The sequence below is a fragment of the Pongo pygmaeus genome, chromosome 3 (assembly GCF_028885625.2).
Source record: "Pongo pygmaeus isolate AG05252 chromosome 3, NHGRI_mPonPyg2-v2.0_pri, whole genome shotgun sequence".
NCBI classification, from domain to species: Eukaryota; Metazoa; Chordata; class Mammalia; order Primates; family Hominidae; genus Pongo; species Pongo pygmaeus.
Window position 1 is genome coordinate 66,542,720 of NC_072376.2, and position 22,259 is coordinate 66,564,978.

The following is a 22,259-nucleotide window of genomic DNA, read 5'->3' on the forward strand; positions in this document are numbered from 1 at the left end:
GTCAAGCTGTTAGAGTCATTAATGAAGCTAGGATATGATAAGCCTAAATCTTACATATCTTTTTCCTTTTTTTTTTTTCTTTGAGATGAAATCTCACTCTGTTGCCCAGGCTGGAGTGCAGTGGCACAATCTTGGCTCACTGCAACCTCCACCTCCCAGGATCAAGTGATTCTCCTGCCTCAGCCTCCCAAGCAGCTGTGAATACAGACACCCACCATCACACCTGCCTGATTTTTGTATTTTTAGTAGAGATGGTGTTTCACCATGTTGGCCAGGCCGGTTTTGAACTCCTGACCTCAAGTGATCCACTCATCTCGGCCTGCAAAAGTGCTGGAATTACAGGTGTGAGCTATTGTGCCCAGTCCTAAATCTCACATTTCTAACTGCTGTGTTTTATCCAGTCAATCAGGCACTGTGCTGGGGTGAATAGTGCAGGTCTCTATCTTGATGGAACTGACAGAGGAGTGGGAAAAACAGTCAGTTAATGAGCATGCAAATAAATATGTGCAAATTATGATCAATGTTGGGAAAGAAGGAAATTGGGTGCTAAGATAGAACATGATGAGAGTTCCTATGTTACACAGGGTTACACAGGGAATTCTTTCCTGAGGAGGTGACCTCCATGCCTCTTGAAGGAATTGCACTTTAAAATATTTTTGGAAAAGAGTAAACATATCACATCTTTTTCTTTGACCAAAGGTATTCACCTGGAAGTTAAGGGAATGGTGTGAAAGCGTACTCTATGGGGAAGCAAACTGGTTTCGAATCTCAACCTCATTATCTCATTAAATGTAACTCACACTCTTCCTATTTACAGACTCTTGGATCCAACCATACTGGTTTGTTCACTGTCCCCCAAATGCTCTGAGTCTACCTCCTGTTAGTGTTTGCTGTCCATGATTTCTTTCCTCTACCTCCCACTCCCCAATGTTCTCCTCCTTCTGTCCTGTCCTTCTTCAAGTTCAAGTCCTTCCTCCACAGGGAAGCTTTCCCTGATGACCCTGAACCACAGAGATATCCTCCTTCATGACCTCATATTTATCCATCCACACACCAACCCACCCACCCATCAACCCATCCATCCATCCATCCATCCATCCATCCATCCATCCATCCATCCATCCAACTTTCCATCCATCCATCTACCCATCTATGTTAGTCAGTGTTCTCCAAAGAAACAGAACATATATTTTATGTTCTAAGCCTATATAAAACTATTGAGCCCTTACACAAACATATGAATATCAAGCCCTAAAATCTAGAAACAAGCTGTGAAAATGTTTTGTGATGAGCTGTTTCATATCACAAAATGGGACCTGAGTTTTGATTCAACAGATTCCAAACCCTTTTTTTGTAGAATATAAGAAGTGACATTTCTGAACCCATTGAGCCCTTACATATATATATATACACACACACACCTACGTGTATAAATTATAATAAACATCCTCATAAATCTCTTTATATTAAATTATATAATTTAGTATATAATATAATTTAGTATATAATATAATATATATTATATATGAGAGAGAGAGATGGAGATTATAAGGAATTGGCTCAGGTGGTTATGGAGGCAGGCAAGTCCCAAGACCTGCAGGGTGAGTTGACAGCCTTGAGAACCAGGAGGAGCAAATAGCTCAGTTTGAGTCTGAGGACAGTAAAAATGGTGATGTCCCAGTTTGAAGGCAGTCAGGCTGAAGAATTCTCTCTTAGCCTTTCTGTTCTATTCAGGCCTTCAACTGAATGGATGAGGCCCACCCAAGTTAGAGAGAGTAATCTACACAGTCTACCGATTTAAATGTTAATCTCATGCAAAACACCCTCACAGACACACCCAGGGCAATATTTGACCAAGTATCTGGGCACTCCATGGCCCAGTCAAATTGACACACAAAATTAACCATCACACCATCCATCCATCTAATGTATTTGTATTCAATACTATGTACAAAGTGCTGCTATGTCACTACACTTACTGTCTTTGTTAATCTGAGTCCTCTAGAGGCAGACACCAAGGTGGAATTAAATATGCAATATTTTATTAGGGAAAATGCTCATGTAAGAGAAAGTGAGGAGGGATCTGGAAAAGGCAGAGAGAGCCATTGTCTGCAATGCAAATCTAATCTTCCAGCGAAGGAGAGAGGGTGGGCAGAAGCATTCTAGACCCCTGTCCAGTCTAAGGGCAGTTTGGCAAAGGTTCCTGGAGAGGCTTTGAGCACAATTTGCTGTAAGAGGAGCCCTGCATTTTCCAGGAAAGGGTCTGCCTTAGCACATCGATTTCAGGGAGCAGCTGCTGGGGCCCTTAATCAATGATATTCTCTGAGGTTGGAGGTTTGTGAGGAGCTTTCTCATGGCCACCACGGTCCACTCCTTTGCTACACAGACGTACTTCTCCATGTAGATTTTGGGAGCAACTCTTCCATGATTCCCATGATCCACTTTGACTGAGGGGACAGTCCTCACCAATGACGAATGAGGATTGCAGTATATACACCTGGCTGCCTCACCCCTCTGGTAGGATATCTCCAGCCACCCAGCAGTTATCAGTTGCCAATAAGCCTGCACTCCAGCTGCCCACAATGGTCTCCTTCTCATGAATGTGCACCGTATTGGGCTTCTGCTCTTTCCTGGCTCACTGTCCCATTCCCCTCCCTGACTTCCTGGGATCACTTCCTGAATCTAGCACTTGTACTCATTCTGTCTTGGGATGTGCTTCTAGGGGAACCCAGACTAATATAATAAGGAAACCTCTAATAATATGGTTCAGAAATAGTTGCTCTTCTCTAAGGATACACTTAGGCTTTAATTTCACCATTCAGTGAGGATCGCTCTTAATACAAACTATCACACAGAATACTTAATAGGCCATTTGAGAGGCTCCTTAAATTATACAAGTTCTTTTGTATTCACCATCCTCAGTTATTTGGGGAAAACTCTTCAAACTGTTTTTCCTCTGCTCTCACACCACCACCACAACCATCAACACAGAAGAAAGCTGTGACCAAAGGCATGGGGGCTTTTCCCCACACACCAAGCAGCAGACATTGATGCTGGAAGTAGCATCAGATCCCACAGAGTGAGAGCTCAGTCCCCAAAACTGCCCCCACTCTGCCACCTCCAGACCCCAGTCGCAAGTCCAGGCCCCCAGAACTTCTGACTGACTGGCTTCAAGTTGAGGTTCTCACGATTCCTTCTTTGGGTTTGATTAATTTGCTGGAGTGGCTCACAGAACCCAGGGAAACATGTTTACTGGTTTATTATAATGAATATTACAAAGGATACAGATGAAGAGATGCATAGGGTAAGGTATGGGGAAAGGGCCACAGAGCTTTCACCCCCCACTGGAGCCCCCCACCCTCCAGGAACCTCCTGAGTTCTGCTATCCTGAAGCTTTCCAAACCCTGTCCTCCTGGGTCTTTATGGAGACTTCATTACATAGGCATGATAGACAACCATGTAGAAATGTGATTGGACAAAAAGCACATTATTTAAACCCAGCAAGGCCTGTGTGTTTAGGCTTTTCTTGGCCTCTCTGTGCAGCCTTCCTTCCTCTAGTGTATGGGGCAGGACCCCTCTGGAATGAGGGGCTTCTGACCTACAATCAGTTTTGAGTCCCACCTTAGGCAGATGAAAGGAGGACAGGGGAAGGTCGGAGAGAGAGATTCTGTTTCCTGAGACCTGCTGCTGAGGCCTACAGCACCCCAACATTATAATAAAAGACTATGGGGGTTATGATCCAGAAACCATGGATGAAAACATATATATATATATATATATATATATATATATATACACACACACACACACCATGGCTGTGTAGAAAATTGTTACAGGCGGGCATGGTGTCTCACGCCTGTAATCCCAGCATTTTGGGAGGCCGAGGCAGGTGGATCACTTGAAGTTGGGAGTTCGAGGCCAGCGTGGCCAACTTGGTGAAACCTAGTCTCTACTAAAAATATAAAAATTAGCTGGGTATGCTGGTGTGCACCTGTAATCCCAGCTACTCAGGAGTCTGAGGCAGAAGAATTGCTTGAATCCTGGAGGCCAAGGTTGCAGTGAGCTGAGATCACACCACTGCACTCCAGCGTGGGTGACAGAGTAAGACTCCATCTCAAAAAAAAAAAAAATTGTTACATTTAAATCATGTGGTCTCAGTCTTCGAAAAGCAGGCAATACTTTGTGCAGTAATTCAGTCGTTATACAGTTTGTTTAAAAAATGCCAAGAAATTTTATGTTAAATAGCATAAATTCAATGTCAGCTTTGGATTTTTATAGGTGAAGGGGAAGGATTGTTTATTATCCATATGCGTCTGAGCTTTAATGATACTGATAATTCATAAATACCCTGGCAATTTTCAAGTACATAACCAGATTGACATGAATTAAAGTTACAGATCACATGGTGTTAACAAGTCCTGGGATGGCTGATTCCTTGAAGAGGAGGGACCATGGGAACGTCCGGCTTTCAGGAAAGAAGCGAGGCTGCCTGGATGTCTGTGACCACAGCGAAAAGGTGAGTCTGGGAAAGTAGAGGTTTCTCTCCGAATGCAATAGGCACTTTTGAACCTTTGGACTTGTAATGAAATCCTCACTTTGATCTCACATTAGTTCCCACTAGGACTGATCACTAGATATGCTATTTCTGCCTTTTGAGTACACAGTAAAATTGTAATTCTTGGCCCTCTCCCACTTCTTGGGTTGGGGTCATGGGACCAGTTCAAGATCAAGCTTTTAATGGCTGATTTGAGACCCTCCAGAGCTCTTTTTGCCCTCTGTCATCATTCCAGATAGTGGGTGCTTGATCATCCTGGCTTTCAAGATAACCCATGACAGACATACAGCCCTGCAGTGGATGCGTAGCACAAGTAAGAAACAAACCTTTATCATTTTAAGCCACTAAAATTTGGGGTTTATTTGTTATTCCAAAATAACATTGACTATCTTGATTGAGACATACTCTTTGGGGAGGCTACTGAGGAGACTGCTGTCCAGTAAGTCCCCTACCCCCTCTAGGAATTCTCTATAAGGCACGATGCTTACTTTCCATGTCATTTTCTGAGAGTACTCATGGAGAGAGTCTTCCTCACTCTTCCTGTTTTTAAGATGGTCAATTCAAAGTTAGGATTTGGTAAACCAAGCTTCAAACCACATCCAGTTTTAATGACTAAGTTCCATGAAACCTTTAAGATTGTTCTAGAAAATTCAACTTCATTTAATCCAGAATGACATTTACTCACATGGCTGCTGCACTAGTCACAAAAAAAAAAAAAATTAAATCATGAAACATTGCTGAACAGTTATTAAATAGTACCTAGTCCCTAATGGCAAATTCATTTTCATTTAATAACAAGTTATTGTGGAGCGTAATGAAAAATAGAGTGGCATACAAAATAAGCTGGCCTCTGTTTTCATTGACATTGTGCCAGTTTCTTGGGTGCAGCATTATAATACTATCCATCTTCATAAAGCACTCTTTAGAAGGCATTATTAAACAGCAGGAAGGAATGGCAGATGACAGCTTCATTAGTCATTACTAGGTAATCCTGGCCAATTTCTCCTGGGAATTATTAACACATTCCTAAACACCCTTTGGTTGATGGCATCTAGAAGAGAAGAGGAGGAGATTAGTTGTAAAGACTTGGACATTATCCAAATCTGGCTACAACTTTCTTTAAGTCACAGAGCAGTCACTCTTCCCCGAGGCTCTCTGTCATGCTTCTGGGGAATGGGGCCTTCTGAGCAACTGTGGACCAAGACCTCAAAATTCTTGCCCATTGCTGAATACCCAATGAAAAGAAAAAAATCTACACAGCGTCTGCCTGGTACAAATTTAGGCTATTCTATTTGATAAATGGATTAGTCCCAAACTCATTCTTGTCTGGTTAGTGAATAGGAGCTCCAGGAGAGTGTCTTTGGGAGCCCAGTAAGTGTATAATAAACACACCGGCATCTGACATATTCCTGTGAATCCCTGTAGCCAGGTGTCCCAAGTTAGCTAAGGATTAATGAAATCCCCCAGAGCTTGGGCACAGTCTGGGAGATTTAAAAAGATAGTTGCTGTCAACCAAGATTTTCCTAGTGTTTCTGTAACCTTCTCTTTTTTTTTTCCTTTCTTTTTTTTGAGATGGAGTCTCGCTCTGTCACCCAGGCTGGAGTGCAGTGGTGTGATCTCAGCTCACTGCAACCTCCACCTCCTGGGTTCTAGTGATTCTTCTGCCTCAGCCTCCTGAGTAGCTGGAATTACAGGCACCCGCCACCATGCCCGGCTAATTTTTGTATTTTTAGTAGAGATGGGGTTTCACCATGTTGGCCAAGCTAGTCTCAAACTCCTGACCTCAGATAATCCACGCACCTTGGTCTCCCAAAGTGCTGGGATTATAGGCGTGAGCCACTATGCCCAGCCTCTGTTACCTTCTCCAATGACACTACCTTTCAGTTTCTTAGTAAGTCAGCTAGATGGGGTTTTGAGGACGCCTGGCAGAGGAATGGTTTACTCTGCACATCAACAGTTTCAATTTGGGTTAAAAACAGTAAGTAACTGTTTTTGAAACTCTTTGGGTGCTTGATGGTGTAGCAAAAGGGCTTAAGAATTAGAATGAGACTCGAGCTCAAATCATTGCCCTGCAACTTACTAGCTGTGGAACTGTGGCCAAGTTAATTAAGGCCTCCTAGCCTTAGTTTCCTCATCTGCAAATTAGGGATAATGATATCTATCTCATTGAGTTTTTGGAGGATTAATTAATATAATTAAGTAAAGCACTTGGCAGAGCGCTTCAATAAATATTTCTTCTTTTATATGTTCTGTGTAAGCTATATCTTGTTTAAAAAACAAAAGCAAAAATCATCAGATTTATAGAAGAGACATTAGTATGAGTTGTCCATATTATCCTGCCTGCCACCCCCAATAAATTGTAAGTTCCTGTTTTTATTTACTTTTAAAAGAAAAGCAGCGATGGCTAAATAATAATGGGTAACACTTATATACTGCCAGATGCTGGTTTAATTCTCACATCAACTGTATTATTATCCCCATATTCCAGTTGAGAAAACTGAGGCACAGAGAAGTAAGTTGCCCAAGGTTACAGAGACAGGCAATTTTGGAGCTGGGATTGAAAACTAGTCTGCCTCCAGAGTTGGTGTTCTTTTATGTTTAACGTCTATTTTAGGTTCAGAGGTATATGTGTAGGTTTGTTACATAGGTGAACTTGTGTTATGGGGTTTGGTGCACAGATGATTTTTTCACTCAGGTGCTAAGCCTAGTATCCAAGAGTTATTTTTTCTGCTTCTCTACATTCCCCCACCCTCCACCCTCCAGTAGGCCCCAGTGTGCGTTGTTCCCCTCTACGTGTCCATGTGTTCCCATCATTTAGCTCCCACTTATAAGTGAGAACATGGAGCATTTGGTTTTCTGTTCGTGCGTTAGTTTGCTAAGGATAATGGCCTCCAGCTCCATCCATGTTTCTGCAAAGGACATGATCTTATTGTTTTTTGTGGCTGCATAGTATTCCATGGTGTATATGTACCACGTTTTCTTTATCTAGTCTACCGCTGATGGGCATTTAGGTTGATTCCATGTCTTTATTATTGTGAATAGCGCTGCAATGAACATATGGGTAGAAAGATTTATATTCCATGGGTATATACTCAGTAATTGGATTGCTAGATCAGATGGTAGTTCTGTTTTTAGCTTTTTAAGGAATCACCACACTGTCTTCCACAATGGTTTAACTAATTTACACTGCCACCAACAGTGTATAAGCATTCCCTTTTCCCTGCAACCTTGCCAGCATTTTTTGACTTTAGTAATAGCCATTCTGACTGGTCTGAGATGGTATCTCACTGTGATTTGCATTTTTCTAATGAGCAGTGATACTAAGCTTTTTCATATGCTTTTTGGCTGCGTGTATGTCTTTTTTTTTTTTCTTCGAGACAGAGTTCTCTCTGTCACCCAGGCTGCGATCTTGGCTCACTGCAACCTCCACCTGCCAGGTTCAAGCAATTCTTATGCTTCAGCCTCCTGAGTAGCTGGGATTACAGATGTGTGCCACCACACCCTGCTACTTTTTGCATTTTTAGTAGAGATGGGGTTTTGCCATGTTGGCCAAGCTGGTCTTGAACTCCTGGGCTCAAGTGCTCTGCCCTTTTAGGCCTCCCAAAGTGCTGGGATTACAGGTTTGAGCCACCACGCCCAGCTATGTCTTCTTTTGAAAAGTGTCTATTCATGTCCTTTGCCCACTTTTTAATGTTTTTTTTGTTTTGTTTTGTTTTTTGTCCATGTAAATTTGTTTAAGTTCCTTATAGATGCTGGATATTAGACCTTTGTCAGATGCATGGTTTGTAAAAATTTTCTTCTATTTTGTGTATTATCGGTTTACTCTGTTGGTAGATTCTTTTCCTGTGCAGAAGCTCTTAACTTTAGTTAGATCCCTATAGTCAACTTTTGCTTTTGTTGAGATTGCTTTTGGTATCCTTGTCATGAAATCTTTGCCAGTTTCTATGTCTAGAATGGTATTGCCTAGGTTGTCTTCCAGGGTTTTTATAGTTTTGGGTTTTACATTTAAGACTTCAATCCATCTTGAGTTGATTTTTGTATATGGTATAAGGAAGGGGTCTAGTTTCAATCTTCTGCATATGGCTAGCCAGTAATTCCAGCACATTTATTCAATAAGGAGTCCTTTACCATTGCTTTCTGTCAGCTTTGTCAAAGATCAGATAGTTGTAGATGTGGCCTTATTTCAGGGCCTTTTATTCTGTTCCATTGGTCTATGGGTCTGGTTTTGTACCAGTACCATACTGTTTTGGTTACTGTAGCTCTGTAGTATAGTTTGAAGTCAGGTAACTTGATGCCGTCAGGTTTGTTCTTTTTGCTTAAAATTGCCTTGGCTATTTGGGCTCTTTTTTGGTTCCATATGAATTTTAAAATAGTTTTTTTTTCTTTTTTAAATTATATTTTAAGTTCTGGGATACATGTGCAGAATGTGCAGGTTCGTTACATAGGTATACACGTGCCATGGTGGTTTGCTGCACCCATCAACCTGTCATCTACATTAAGTATTTCTCCTAATGCTATCCCTCCCCTATCCCCCATCTCCCCACAGGCCCTGGTGTGTGATGTTCTGCTTCCTGTGTCCATGTGTTTTCATTGTTCAACTCCCACTTATGAGTAAGAACATGTGGTGTTTGGTTTTCTGTTCCTGTGTTAGTTTGCTGAGAATGATGGTTTCCAGCTTCATCCATGTCCCTGCAAAGGACATGAACTCATCCTTTTTTTATGGCTGCATAGTATTCCATGGCATATATATGCTACATTTTCTTTATCCAGTCTGTCTTTGATGGACATTTGGGTCGTTCCAAGTCTTTGCTATTGTGAATAGTTCAGCAATAAACATACATGTGTATGTGTCTTTATGGTAGAATGATTTATAATCCTTTGGGCATATACCCAGTAATGAGATTGCTGGGTCAAATGGTATTTCTGGTTCGAGATCCTTGAGGAATCACCACACTGTCTTCCACAATGGTTGAACTAATTTACACTCCCACCAACAGTGTAAAAGCATTCCTATTTCTCCACATCCTCTCCAGCATCTGTTGTTTCTGGACTTTTTAATAACTGCCATTCTAACTGGCGTGAGATGGTATCTCATTGTGGTTTTGATTTGCATTTTCTAGTGACCAGTGATGATGAGCTTTTTTTCATATGTTTGTTGGCCACATAAATGTCTTCTTTTGAGAAGTGTCTGTTCATATCCTTTGCCCACTTTTTGACGGGGTTGTTTGTTTTTTCTTGTAAATTTGTTGAATTTCCTTGTAGACTCTGGATATTAGCCCTTTGTCAGATGGATAGATTGCAAACATTTTCTACCATTCTGTAGGTTGCCTGTTCACTCTGATGATAGTTTCTTTTGCTGTGCAGAAGCTCTTTAGTTTCATTAGATCCCATTTGTCAATTTTGGCTTTTATTGCCATTGCTTTTGGTGTTTTAGTCATGAAGTCATTGCCCATGCCTATGCCCTGAATGGTATTGCCTAGGTTTTCTTCTAGGGCTTTTATGGTTTTAGATCTTACATTTAAGTCTTTAATCCATCTCGAATTAATTTTTGTATAAGGTGTAAGGAAGGGGTCCACTTTCAGTTTTCTAAATATGGCTAGCCAGTTTTCCCATCTATTAAATAGGGAATCTTTCCCCTATTCCTTGTTTTTGTCAGGTTTGTCAAAGATCAGATGGTTGTAGATGTGTGGTGTTATTTCTGAGGCCTCTGTTCTATTCCATTCATCTATATATCTGTTTTGGTACCAGTACCATGCTGTTTTGGTTACTGTAGCCTTGTAGTATATATAGTTTGAAGGCAGGTAGCGTGATACCTCCAGCTTTGTTCTTTTTGCTTAGAATTTCTTGGCTATATGGGCTCTTTTTTGGTTCCATATGAATTTTAAAGTAGTTTTTTCTAATTCTGTGAAGAAAGTCAATGGTAGTTTGATGGGGATACCATTGAATCCATAAATTACTTTGGGCAGTATGGCCATTTTCATGATATTGATTCTTCCTATCTGTGAGCATGGAATGTTCTTCCATTTGTTTGTGTCCTCTTTTATTTTGTTGAGGAGTGGTTTGTAGTTCTCCTTGAAGAGGTCCTTCACATCGCTTGTAAGTTGTATTCCTAGGTATTTTATTCTCATTGTAGCAGTTGTGAATGGGAGTTCACTCATGATTTGGCTATCTGTTTGAGATGGAGTTTAGCTCTTGTTGCCCAGGCTCGAGTGCAATGGCTCAATCTCGGCTTACTGCAACCTCCGCCACCCAGGTTCAAGTGATTCTCCTGCCTCAGCCTCCCAAGTAGCTGGGATTGCAGGCTCCCACCACCATGCCCAACTAATTTTTATATTTTTAGTAGAGACAGGTTTTCACCATGTTTGCCAGGCTGGTCTTGAACTCCTGACCTCAGGTGATCCACCCACCTCGGCCTCCTAAAGTACTGGGATTACAGGTGTGAGCCACCATGCCTGGCCTGAAATAGTTTTTTCTAGAGAGGCAATGTTCTTAACCATCACTGCTATATTCATGAAATTTTGTTTAACTGAATTAAATCTGGTAGACAAGGCCTGTTTAAACAGTAAGTTTCCTAAAGGCATGGACGTGTTTACAAATTGCCGTTCTAGGTTAGCATGTCTCCCCCCCTGCATTCTGCAGAACTAAAGCTTATTCACACTCGAGTTCTGGCTCCTTCAGGAAGCCTCCACAGCTCCGTTTCCTCTGCTCTCTCAGCAGCCCTGGCCTCATCTTTTCCACTGCCCACTCAGACCATTGGAGTCAGTCATTAATGGCTTCTGAGAAGATAAGAAAAGAGTGACAACTGAAGATGAGGAGAGAGACACTGGCAGGGAGCACAGCAAGTGAGTAAACAGGAGAAAGAGCAGGGGAGAAGAAAGGAAGGTGACAAGGCGGGAAAGAACTGAGGCATGGCTGCAGTCTCAAGGGGGACTTTTTTTCTTTTTAAGTATTCTATATCAGAAAGTCTTTTTATTATCTGATGTTTCCCCCTGCTCTGACTTTTGTGAGAGTGATGTGTTTTTGCTTTAGCCAGGATGAAAGAATCTTGTTTTTAGTGATTCCTAACAGCAATTGAGTTTGTAGCAATGACAACTGTGAATTTTTTCATATTTTTTGTTTTTTCTTTGAAATCAAAGTAAGAGTATCCTTTTGTTGTTGTTTGCCAGTATTTAGAAGCTATTCTGATTACATATTTTCTGGTAAAAAAAAATGTTAAAATTTTTGATTCTACCTGGAGTTTAGTACCAGTTCTGATGAATTTAGGATGTATTTCTTGAGAGCGTATTACATTTCTGGCACTTTGCCAAGCCCCATGATACAAAAATGAATGATACAAGGCTCCTCTCTGCCTTGGAGGAGGCTGTAATGTAGTAGGGGCTTCTTAGACTTGGGGGCATTCAGGGAACCTGTTAGAATTCCCTCACCTGGGGCTGGGCACAGTGTCTCACACCTGTAATACCAGCACATTGGGAGGCTGAGGCAGGTGGATCACTTGAGGTCAGGAGTTCAAGACCAGCCTGGTCAACAGGGTGAAACTCCACCTCTACTAAAAATACAAAAAATTAGCCAGGTATGGTGGTGCACCTGTAATCCCAGTTACTCAGTAGGCTGAGGCAGGAGAATCACTTGAACCCAGGAGGCAGAGGTTGCAGTGAGCCAAGATCTTGCCACTACACTCCAGCCTGGGTGACAGAGCGAGGCTCCATCTCAAAAAAAAAAAGTCCCCCACTTGGGCTCCACTCCAGGTCAGTCTAATTCAATAGACGATTCTGATTCTCAATGTTTGAGACACACTGCTTGGGGCAAGCGCCATTTGTACCCTTTCTCCAATCACAAACCAGCCTTAAAGAAAGTTATCCAGTATTTCAGAGGTCCCAGAGATCCGTCAGTTACCTTCAGTTTGTATTCAGCTTCTCAAAGTGTAGGCAGGCTTCACTCTCAAGGAGGCAGCATAGATGGCTCAGGCTGGAAATAGACTGGTTTATGTCACAGCTGACAAAGGGTCCGCTATTGTGAAAAAGTATAGAGGCCCAGAATTAAATTGGATCATTGGGAATCATCTTAATTTTAGAGTTCTTTTTTTTTTAATCAGAAAAGTTTGATTAGAAAAGACTGAGTTTTGGGGGCTTTTCTTGGCTCTCAACCCACATATAAGGATGGGAGAAGCCTTGTCCTCTTAAGTTAAACTTTCACATCTGTGGAAATGCCAAATATAATAAGTTCATAAGTGAGCTTATTATACAGAATATATTTTTGTGCTTCTAAACTCATAAATTTAAATTTATGAGTTTATATAGAGTTAAATATAAATTAAATCTAAACTCATAAAATTAAAAAATTTTAATTTTAATTTAAAAAAAAGATCAGGCTTGGTGGCTCATGCCTGTAATCTCAGCACTTTGGGAGGCCGAGGCGGGTGGATCACCTGAGGTCAGGAGTTTGAGACCAGCCTGGCCAATATGGCGAAACGCTTCTACTAAAAATACAAAAATTAGCTGGGTCTGGTGGTGCACATCTGTAGTCCCAGCTACTCAGAAGGCTGAGGCAGGACAATCACTTGAACCTGGAAGATGGAGGTTGCAGTGAGCTGAGATCGCATCACTGCACTCCAGCCTGGGTGACAGAACAAGACTCTGTCTCAACATAAATAAATAAATAAATAAATAATCCCTAAATCCCAGTTGATCTCTCCCCTTCATGGCTTTAAATTTCTGGAAACTTTATCTATTGATATTTACACTCCCACCTTATTTTTCCCCCCCAAAATAAAATAAAACCAATGACTCAGGTATCTTGAGTGAGGTCAACAGGTTGAATTTTACTTCACACAGTTTTAATCAAGCCAATCTGAAAAATACAAGCAGGATTGTGCAACAGTAGAGATTTGTGTGTGTGTGTGTGTGTGTGTGTGTGTGTGTGTGTGTTGGGAAAGTTGGAAACATTTTTGTAGAGCAGTGAGTAATTCATAGAGAAGCTGGTTGGTAATATCTTTATATTGTATTTGAACTTACTTCAACAAGCCATTTTGAATACTGGCTGTGAGCATACGCCTTATTTCAGGGCCATAAACATTGCTTTCCTATGTAAAATGCAAGTTCCTCAACTTGTTCTTATCTTCTAGAAAAGGGCAAGGGAGTGGGTAAGGGGGTATAGGGAAGCAGGTGGAATTTAGAAGAAATTATCCAACTCTGCAAGTTAAAGCCATGTGATTTTGGCACAATATAGATGAAGCCCAGTGAGACTGGCTAGAGAGCTGGACGTGGATCTAAAAGTACACAATAATTCAATATGGATTATGTGAGCATTGCAAAGGGAAGGCAAGAATTATTCAATCAAGGGTTTTGTCTGTCTGCAAAGATAGCACTTTAGATTCCTACTTTAACTATATTCTGAAATGAATTTAACCTGGCACTTGTTAATGGCTCTTAACCATCTCTTTCCATCTGCCCATGTTCAGAACCCCACTCACACCCCACACTGAGCCAGTCAGTCAGTGCCAGGATGCTTCGTTACAAGTGACCAATCACCGCCCCCACCCAGCTGAGGCTGACCTGGGAACTAACCCGGCTGAGTGCTAGAGTCGATGGAATGTGGGTAAAAGACAAATTATAAGCTTATTAAACGTAAACTTAGGGGAAACCAAAAGAGGGTAATCACATTTATGATCTGCAAAGAAAGGAGGAGTTGGGGAACCCTGAGCTACTCCATCACCCTAATTTCTTTTTTTTATTATACTTTAAGTTTTAGGGTACATGTGCACAACGTGCAGGTTTGTTACATATATATACATGTGCCATGTTGGTGTGCTGCACCCATTAACTCGTCATTTAACATTAGGTATATCTCCTAATGCTATCCCTTCCCTCTCCCCCCACCCCACAACAGGCCCCGGTGTATGATGTTCCCCTTCCTGTGTCCATGTGTTCTCATTGTTCAATTCCCACCTATGAGTGAGAACATGCGGTGTTTGGTTTTTTATCCTTGCGATAGTTTGCTGAGAATGATGGTTTCCAGTTTCATCCATGTCCCTACAAAGGACATGAACTCATCCTTTTTTATGGCTGCATAGTATTCCATGGTGTATATGTGCCACATTTTCTTAATCCAGTCTATCATTGTTGGACATTTGGGTTGGTTCCAAGTCTTTGCTATTGTGAATAGTGCCACAATAAACATACGTATGCACGTGTCTTTATAGCAGCATGATTTCTAATCCTTTGGGTATATACCCAGTAATGGGATGGCTGGGTCAAATGGTATTTCTAGTCCTGGATCCCTGAGGAATCGCCACACTGACTTCCACAATGGTTGAACTAGTTTACAGTCTCACCAACAGTGTCAAAGTGTTCCTATTTCTCCACATCCTCTCCAGCACCTGTTGTTTCCTGACTTTTTAATGATCGCCATTCTAACTGGTGTGAGATGGTATCTCATTGTGGTTTTGATTTGCATTTATCTGATGGCCAGTGATGATGAGCATTTTTTCATGTGTCTGTTGGCTGCATAAATGTCTTCTTTTGAGAAGTGTCTGTTCATATCCTTTGCCCACTTTTTGATGCGGTTGTTTGTTTTTTTCTTGTAAATTTGTTGGAGTTCATTGTAGATTCTGGAATTAGCCCTTTGTCAGATGAGTAGATTGCAAAAATGTTCTCCCATTCTGTAGGTTGCCTGTTCACTCTGATGGTAGTTTCTTTTGCTGTGCAGAAGCTCTTTAGTTTCATTAGATCCCATTTGTCAGTTTTGGCTTTTGTTGCCATTGCTTTTGGTGTTTTAGACATGAAGTCCTTATCCATGCCTATGTCCTGAATGGTATTGCCTAGGTTTTCTTCTAGGGTTTTTATGGTTTTAGGTCTAACATTTAAGTCTTTAATCCATCTTGAATTAATTTTTGTATAAGGTGTGAGGAAGGGATCCAGTTTCAGCTTTCTACATATGGCTAGCCAGTTTTCCCAGCACCATTTATTAAACAGGGAATCCTTTCCCCATTTCTTGTTTTTGTCAGGTTTGTCAAAGATCAGATAGTTGTAGACATGCAGCATTATTTCTGAGGGCTCTGTTCTGTTCCATTGGTCTATATCTCTGTTTTGGTACCAGTACCATGCTGTTTTGGTTACCGTAGCCTTGTAGTATAGTTTGAAGTCAGGTAGCATGATGCTTCCAGCTTTGTTCTTTTGGCTTAGGATTATCACCCTAATTTCTAAGAGCACTCCTGGCATACAGTAGGTGCTAAACGAATGGTGGTGGACTCAGTGACATTTGTGTCTTTTTGCTTTCCTGGGTAGACCACGGTGCTGATGGGTTTGGGTTTAGCTGTTGTTGCCTGACCCTGGCCTGAGCTGGGAGCCCCTTAAAGTAGCCTATAAAGAGTGCTCACATTCAAAGTCCTCCTGGGAGCATTTCTCTGATATTTCAAAATAGCATTCAGGAGCAAGAGGAGCAAAGCTGAGGCTTAATGCAGCATGTTAAAGAAACAGGCAGAAGGACATGGCCAAAATCAACTCAGAGGCTTCCAAATGAGGGGACAGCTGCTGCCTCTGGCAGGAAACATTCCTTCCCTTCCCCCTTTCCTCCAGGTAATGGCACAAAAGATATTCAAGCAAAAGTGGGGTGAGAACTGGGCATGAATCTTCCTTCCTCAAGCTGGTTGGACTGGCATTCACCAGGCTTTGCTTCCTGCATCTACCACCGAAGACTTAGTCTCAGGCCCGTCTCTCCTTTGCCTGGGGTGTAAATCCAGGGTTTTTGGATCCCAGGTTGGAAGAGGTGGATGGGGAACGCATGTGTGCCAAATGCCTGCAGCTGTGGTTGATCTTGGCTTGGGAGTGATTATTTGCTGATGGTGTTGGAGAGGGGACCAGGAAGAAAGTTCACTTCTCATTCTTTAGTGATGTGTAAATGTATTGCCATTGGCTCTAATTAGGTAGCTCTAAGCCAGTGACGGAAAAATGTTTTCATTGGCAGGAAAACACGTTTTACATCCATATACATGCATATCTACTCTTTGGCAGATGCAGAAACTTTGTGGCTTAGACTCCCTTCCTATTCCTCTGTTTGTTGGATCCCACCAATGACTTAAGGCCTCGCTCAGTGCCTGTCTCCTACAAGAAGTTTTTCTTGACAACTCCAGTACACACTGCTTTCTCCATGAGCGTGGCTTTTGTTGCAATGATCATCTTCACCACAATCGGAGTAGATTTTCTAGAAAGGAGGTTAAGCTTTAGGACCTGCTAGTTATAAGAATGACTTCCAAGATCCCAGAAGCACCTTTGCATGGGTTCATATGGTCACATGCTTTTGGTAAAAATGTAAAAGTAAGATTTTAACTGTCATAAGCTAAGGATGCTGTTGACTCTGATTACCCCTGCATCACTTTTCCCTTGAAGAGTTGTGTGGTGATGGAGAGGCATGAGCATTTTGGGGAATCCAGCTAAGGAGAAGTTGAGTTGGAGATTTGTTTGTTTTGGGTCGAGTGGGATCTATATATGTGGTTCACACTTCCATGTAGAGTCAAGAAATTGTTGGTTATTCTAGGGTATTCTGGGTTTCCAGGAACCCTCTTGCTCAGTGCATGCTCTGTGGCATCATGGGTCTTATTATGATTTAAATATTTCCTATGATGCCTGACACTGGAAGCATGTGGGAGTGAAGAAGAAGCAAGAGTTGAAATGTGCAGAATAAGAAGCTAGTCTGTGGAATGTTCTTTCAATCATCAGCTGTACACAATTATGAGTGAAATATTTGGTTCTCATTGATGTCTAGTCAAGACAGAAATTATCTTCAGGAAAATACTCAGAAATGTGGTATATACAATTATAATGTACCATACTATCATACTTTTAAAGTAGGAATCAATGCAAAATAGAATTGATTAGAATTCTCGTGTTTGTAGAGCACAAAGCTGTAGCAATACTATAAACTGTGAAGTATCATTTTTATGCAGGCCAAACTGCATTTTATGTCTACCAACATATTGAATCAGTCTTAGCATATCTGATATAACTTGTCCTGATGAAACCTGGCAACACCAGACAAAAAGACATTCAAAAGCACTAAAATCGCAGCAAAGCACCCTAAGTGTTCTTGTCACAAAGCTCCCAAGCATATTCATCCATAAGTTATTGTACACAGCATAGGGGGAATTCAATTAAACAATTATGTAGCTCTATCCAATATAATGGCATTTTAAAATGCATTTGAATTGCTTTGTCTTCTTTCCATGAAAATGATATTACACAGTTGTTATGTGAAGAGAAGATCATATGAAAAGTATGCAGCCAAAGAATAGGAAAAAATATTGTAGAGGTTATGTCATTTTTCAGGATTTTGTTATATTTGTGGTATTTGTCACTTTTCAAAAATGTGTGGCTGGGCACTGTGGCTCACGCCTGTAATCTCAGCCCTTATGGAGGCGGAGGTGGGTGGATCGCTTCAGCTCAGGAGTTTGAGACCAGCCTGGGCAACATGGCAAAACCCTGCCTCTACAAAAAATACAAAAATCAGCCAGTTGTGGTGGTGGGCGCCTGTGGTCCCAGCTACTTGGGAGGCTGAGGTGGGAGGATCACTTGAGCCTGGGAGGTGGAGGGTTGCATTGAGCCATGATAGTGCCACTGCGCTCCAGCCTGGGTGACACAGTGAGATCCTTTCTCAAAAAAAAAAAAAAAAAAAAAAGAACAAAAACGTGTAATTTGTTACGATTTCATATTTCAATCTAAATAAACTTTCACTCATTTTTTGAGACAGGGTCCCCCCCTGTAGCCCAGGCTGGAGAGCAGTGGTGCGATCATAGCCCACTGCAGCCTCCAACACCTGGGCTTAAGTGATCCTCCCACCTCAGCCTCCCAGCTAGCTAGGACTATGCCACACCCAGCTAGTTTTTCTAACTTTTTTGTAGAGATGGGGTATCACTGCGTTGCACAGGCTGGTCTTGAACTCCTGAGCTCAAGCAAGCCTCCTGCATCGGCCTCCCAAAGTGCTGGGATTACAGGTGTGAACCAGTGCACCTGGCCATAAATATTTACTTTTATATGTAATTTTGTACTTCTATTTTGAATTCTTATCCTTAGAGTCTCCTTCCTCCATAAACAAGCTTCAAAACCCACAATTCCTGAATTAGCCTTTGACCACAGTTGAGTAGTATTTTATGCTCTTATATTATTCTTATAAAAATTATTGAATTTAAAAGCATGATAGTTTATGCCTGGGGACAGAATTTTCAACAATACAGAGCTTTGTGTGGAAAGTAAATAGTGTAGTCTCCCAGCACGCCTGACTCCCCGGGAGTCACCACTGTTGGTCTGATGTCGTTCTATTCTCCTTTTTCTTGAGCCAGTTCATTGTGATTAAGTGTGGCTTTGGAGCGAGCTACCTGGGTTGACTTATGCCTCTGCCCCTGTGGCCTTGGGAAAACTACTAAATCTATTAGTGCCTCCTCTTAAAGGAAAGATGTAATTGCACTGTACCTGTCTCGTAGGGGTGCTGGGAGGACAGTTTAGGGCTTAGAGGAGCAACCAACATGCTGTACTCATTTTGTGTTAGTTTCATTTGGAAAATGCATATATTAGCATATCTTTGCAGATATTTCATGTGCCTAAGTATACTGGTCCTCCTCTCCCAAGACTGTAAACTCAAGGTTGGGAACTAATGGAAAACATCTTGAACATTGCTGCCTAATTCCTCAGAAATGTGTGGATGTGAGCGCCATCTAGCTGCATTATCTGTGGTTCTACTGTGACCACTAGGCACAATTCAGCTCACGTGGCTGTTCTGGCTCAGCAGTTGTTGGATTTGTCAGGAACTGGAGGATGACAGTGGTGTGACCAGCATATCAGGAGGTACTCAGGAGAAGTTAGCGATCCAGTGAAATGAAGAGTATCTCTGAAATGAGATGAGATGGAAGGCCACATCCACGGAACATAGAATTTGAGATTTATACAAAACTTGAAGCCGCACAAAGCAAAAGCTGTCTCCGTGTTACTTGTGCTATTTATTATGTAATCCCCCCTTTATTTATTTATTTATTGAAACAGGATCTTGCTCTGTCACACAGGCTGGAGTGCAATGATGCAATCATAGTTCACTACAAGTTTGAACTCCTGGGAGCAAGCAATCCTCCTGCCTCAGCTTAGTTGGGACTATAGGCCTGTGACACCACACCTGGCTAATTTTAAAATTTTTTATAGAGACCAGGTCTTGCTCTGTTGCCCAGGCTGGTCTCAATCTCTTGGGCTCAAGTGATCCAACCTCCCGCCTCAGCCTAAAAAGATATTCACTTTTAATTAAATGTAGCTCTTATTTCTATAACACTTTTTCTTCATTATTTGGCCTACTATTAAATTGTAATTACAGAGTTTAAAAATAGCTTGCCTGATAAAGGTATTTATGTGTCCACCAAAATTCAGCATAATGGTCCACACATGCTAGAATCAATTTCCATTCCAAAACTCTTGATCTTGTTAATTTATGAACAAGAAGTCTTTCCAGCATAACATGAAAACCCAAACACATAAAAGCTAGATAAATTTGACAGTATAAAAATTTAAGGCCGGGAGTGGTGGCTCACACCTGTAATCTAAGCACTTTGGGATTACACTTTGGGAGGCCAAGGCAAGCAGATCAATTGAGGTCAGGAGTTCGAGACCAGCCTGGCCATCATGGTGAAACCCCGTCTCTACTAGAAATACAAAAATTAGTGGAGTGTGGTGGTGCACGCTTGTAATCCCAGCTACTTGGGAGGCTGAGGCAGGAGAATCGCTTGAACTCGGGAGGCGGAGGTTGCAGTGAGCCGAGATCGTGCCACTGCACTCCAGCCAGGGCGACAGAGAGGACACCATCTCAAAACAAAAAAAAAAAAAAAGAAAAGAAACAAGCTAAGAAACAAAAAAATGGTTTGGTTGGCTCTGGCTGCATGTTGACGGAGACGTTTGTGAAGGATATCAAGCCCAGGCTCAGGAGTCTGGAGCTTATCGTCATTGTGCTGGAGACAGGCCAACACAAAGGAGGGGCACAAGGTTCAGACCTGCAAAGTGGCGGACAAAATGGGCAGCCTCAATATCTCCATCTGTGATGACATCGGCAATCTGATCCAGCCTGGGGACGTTGTCCAGCTCAACAAAGTGTACGCTTCAGTTTTCAAAGGTTGTCTGACTGACACTGTATACTGGCCATGGGGATGATCTACAGAAGACTGGAGAATTCTGTATGGTTTATTCTGAATTTCCTAACTTCAATGAGCCAAACTCAGAGTACAGCAACCAGCAGGCGCCCAACAAGGTGGTGCAGAACAACAGCAACCCTACAGCTTCCCAGCCTACCACTAGGCCCCCTGCTGTTTCTCCAGCTTCTGAAAGCCAGAATGGGAATGGACCGAGTAACCCATCAGGGTCCTGGTAGTGGCCCACATCCCCCTCATAGTCTGTCCCACCTCCCAGTACCAGAAACACTCAAAGCCAGCCCAATCACACACCTGCAGGCCCACCTGGCCCTTCAGCCCTGTTAGTAACGGCAAAGTAGCCCGGAGGAGCAGCAAGATATAGCGTGACCTTTTTCCTTCCGGCTACCAACAACATCCCGTGTTTGCCAGAGAGTAGGACAGCTTTCCACTGGCTGGCTGGTGTCACAGTATTTTAGCCACTGAACTTCAGTGGAGGGGTGGTGAGCAGTGGCCTCATCCACCCTAATCTCATACTCCCCCATTGTCCAGCTGAACTACCTGTCCCCTGGGAGTCCAGACCTTCCTCTTTTTCCTGTTTAGAAATGATAGTTACCATCTGTTTCTTCTGTGTGTCACATGGGGGTCTAACTAAAATCTCTCCTTCCTAATAAATGTTACCACTCTGAAAAAAAATGTTTAAACTTCTGTTCAAGAGAGGATACCATAAAGAAGACTGAAAGATATCCAATTGGAGCAAAATATTTGCACTATACACAACAAAGGATTTGAAGTCCTTAACAAATAAAGAACCTCCCAAAGTGCTGGGATTACAGGGGTAAGCCACCATGCCCAGCCAGTATATTTAAACTCTTAACAGTAGGTATTGCAGAGGATGAGAGAGAATACCAAGCACTGATATTTTCTGTTTTATACAGTTCTGTGTTATTCAAATTTTTCACAAGTATATGCTAGTGTTGTAACCAGGGGAGGAAAAAAACACTTTTACATTGAGAAAGAACTAGAATTCCTGCATTAAGCCTTGCAAAGCATTCCCATCAGCCTCCTTTCCCATCAAAATGTCCATCTAATTACAGCAAATGTCTTTAAGTGCCTTGCTGAAGTTGATTTTCCTTTTCCTGGTCTGTTTCAGCTTGGACTGACTTGGATTAGAATCTGGCTTCATCAGTTTCAGTGGCTGGGAGAACCTGAAGATAATGGACTTCTCCCAGCTGTCACTCTCAAGGAGAAGCATGGTCTTGATTCCTACCTCACAACTACCAAACACAAGTGTCTGTCACATTCTCTTTCCCTTCATTTCCCTCCCCTCTGGGGTAAGGCAAAGATCCAAGTCCCGGCTTCTGTCCTCAAAGCCCTCATAGTCCAGTGTAACGGGCTGACCTAAGCAAGGATGGCATTTGATGACCTTCATGGGATTATCAAATGGAGATGACTTCGAGCTGGGGGTCCTGGGGGTGGTGGGGAATTGCTGAAGAGTACTCAGTGGAGGCACATGGGATGTGAGTTCTGAGAAGGGTGGTGTGTCTAGATAGGTGG

The 22,259-nt window shown here is 42.1% G+C and overlaps 1 pseudogene; it reads left to right on the forward strand.

The window, feature by feature from the left end:
- Nucleotides 1–20,459: 20,459 nt before the first annotated feature.
- On the forward strand, nt 20,460–21,087 carry LOC129034551 (SOSS complex subunit B1-like; annotated as a pseudogene).
- Nucleotides 21,088–22,259: the final 1,172 nt, after the last annotated feature.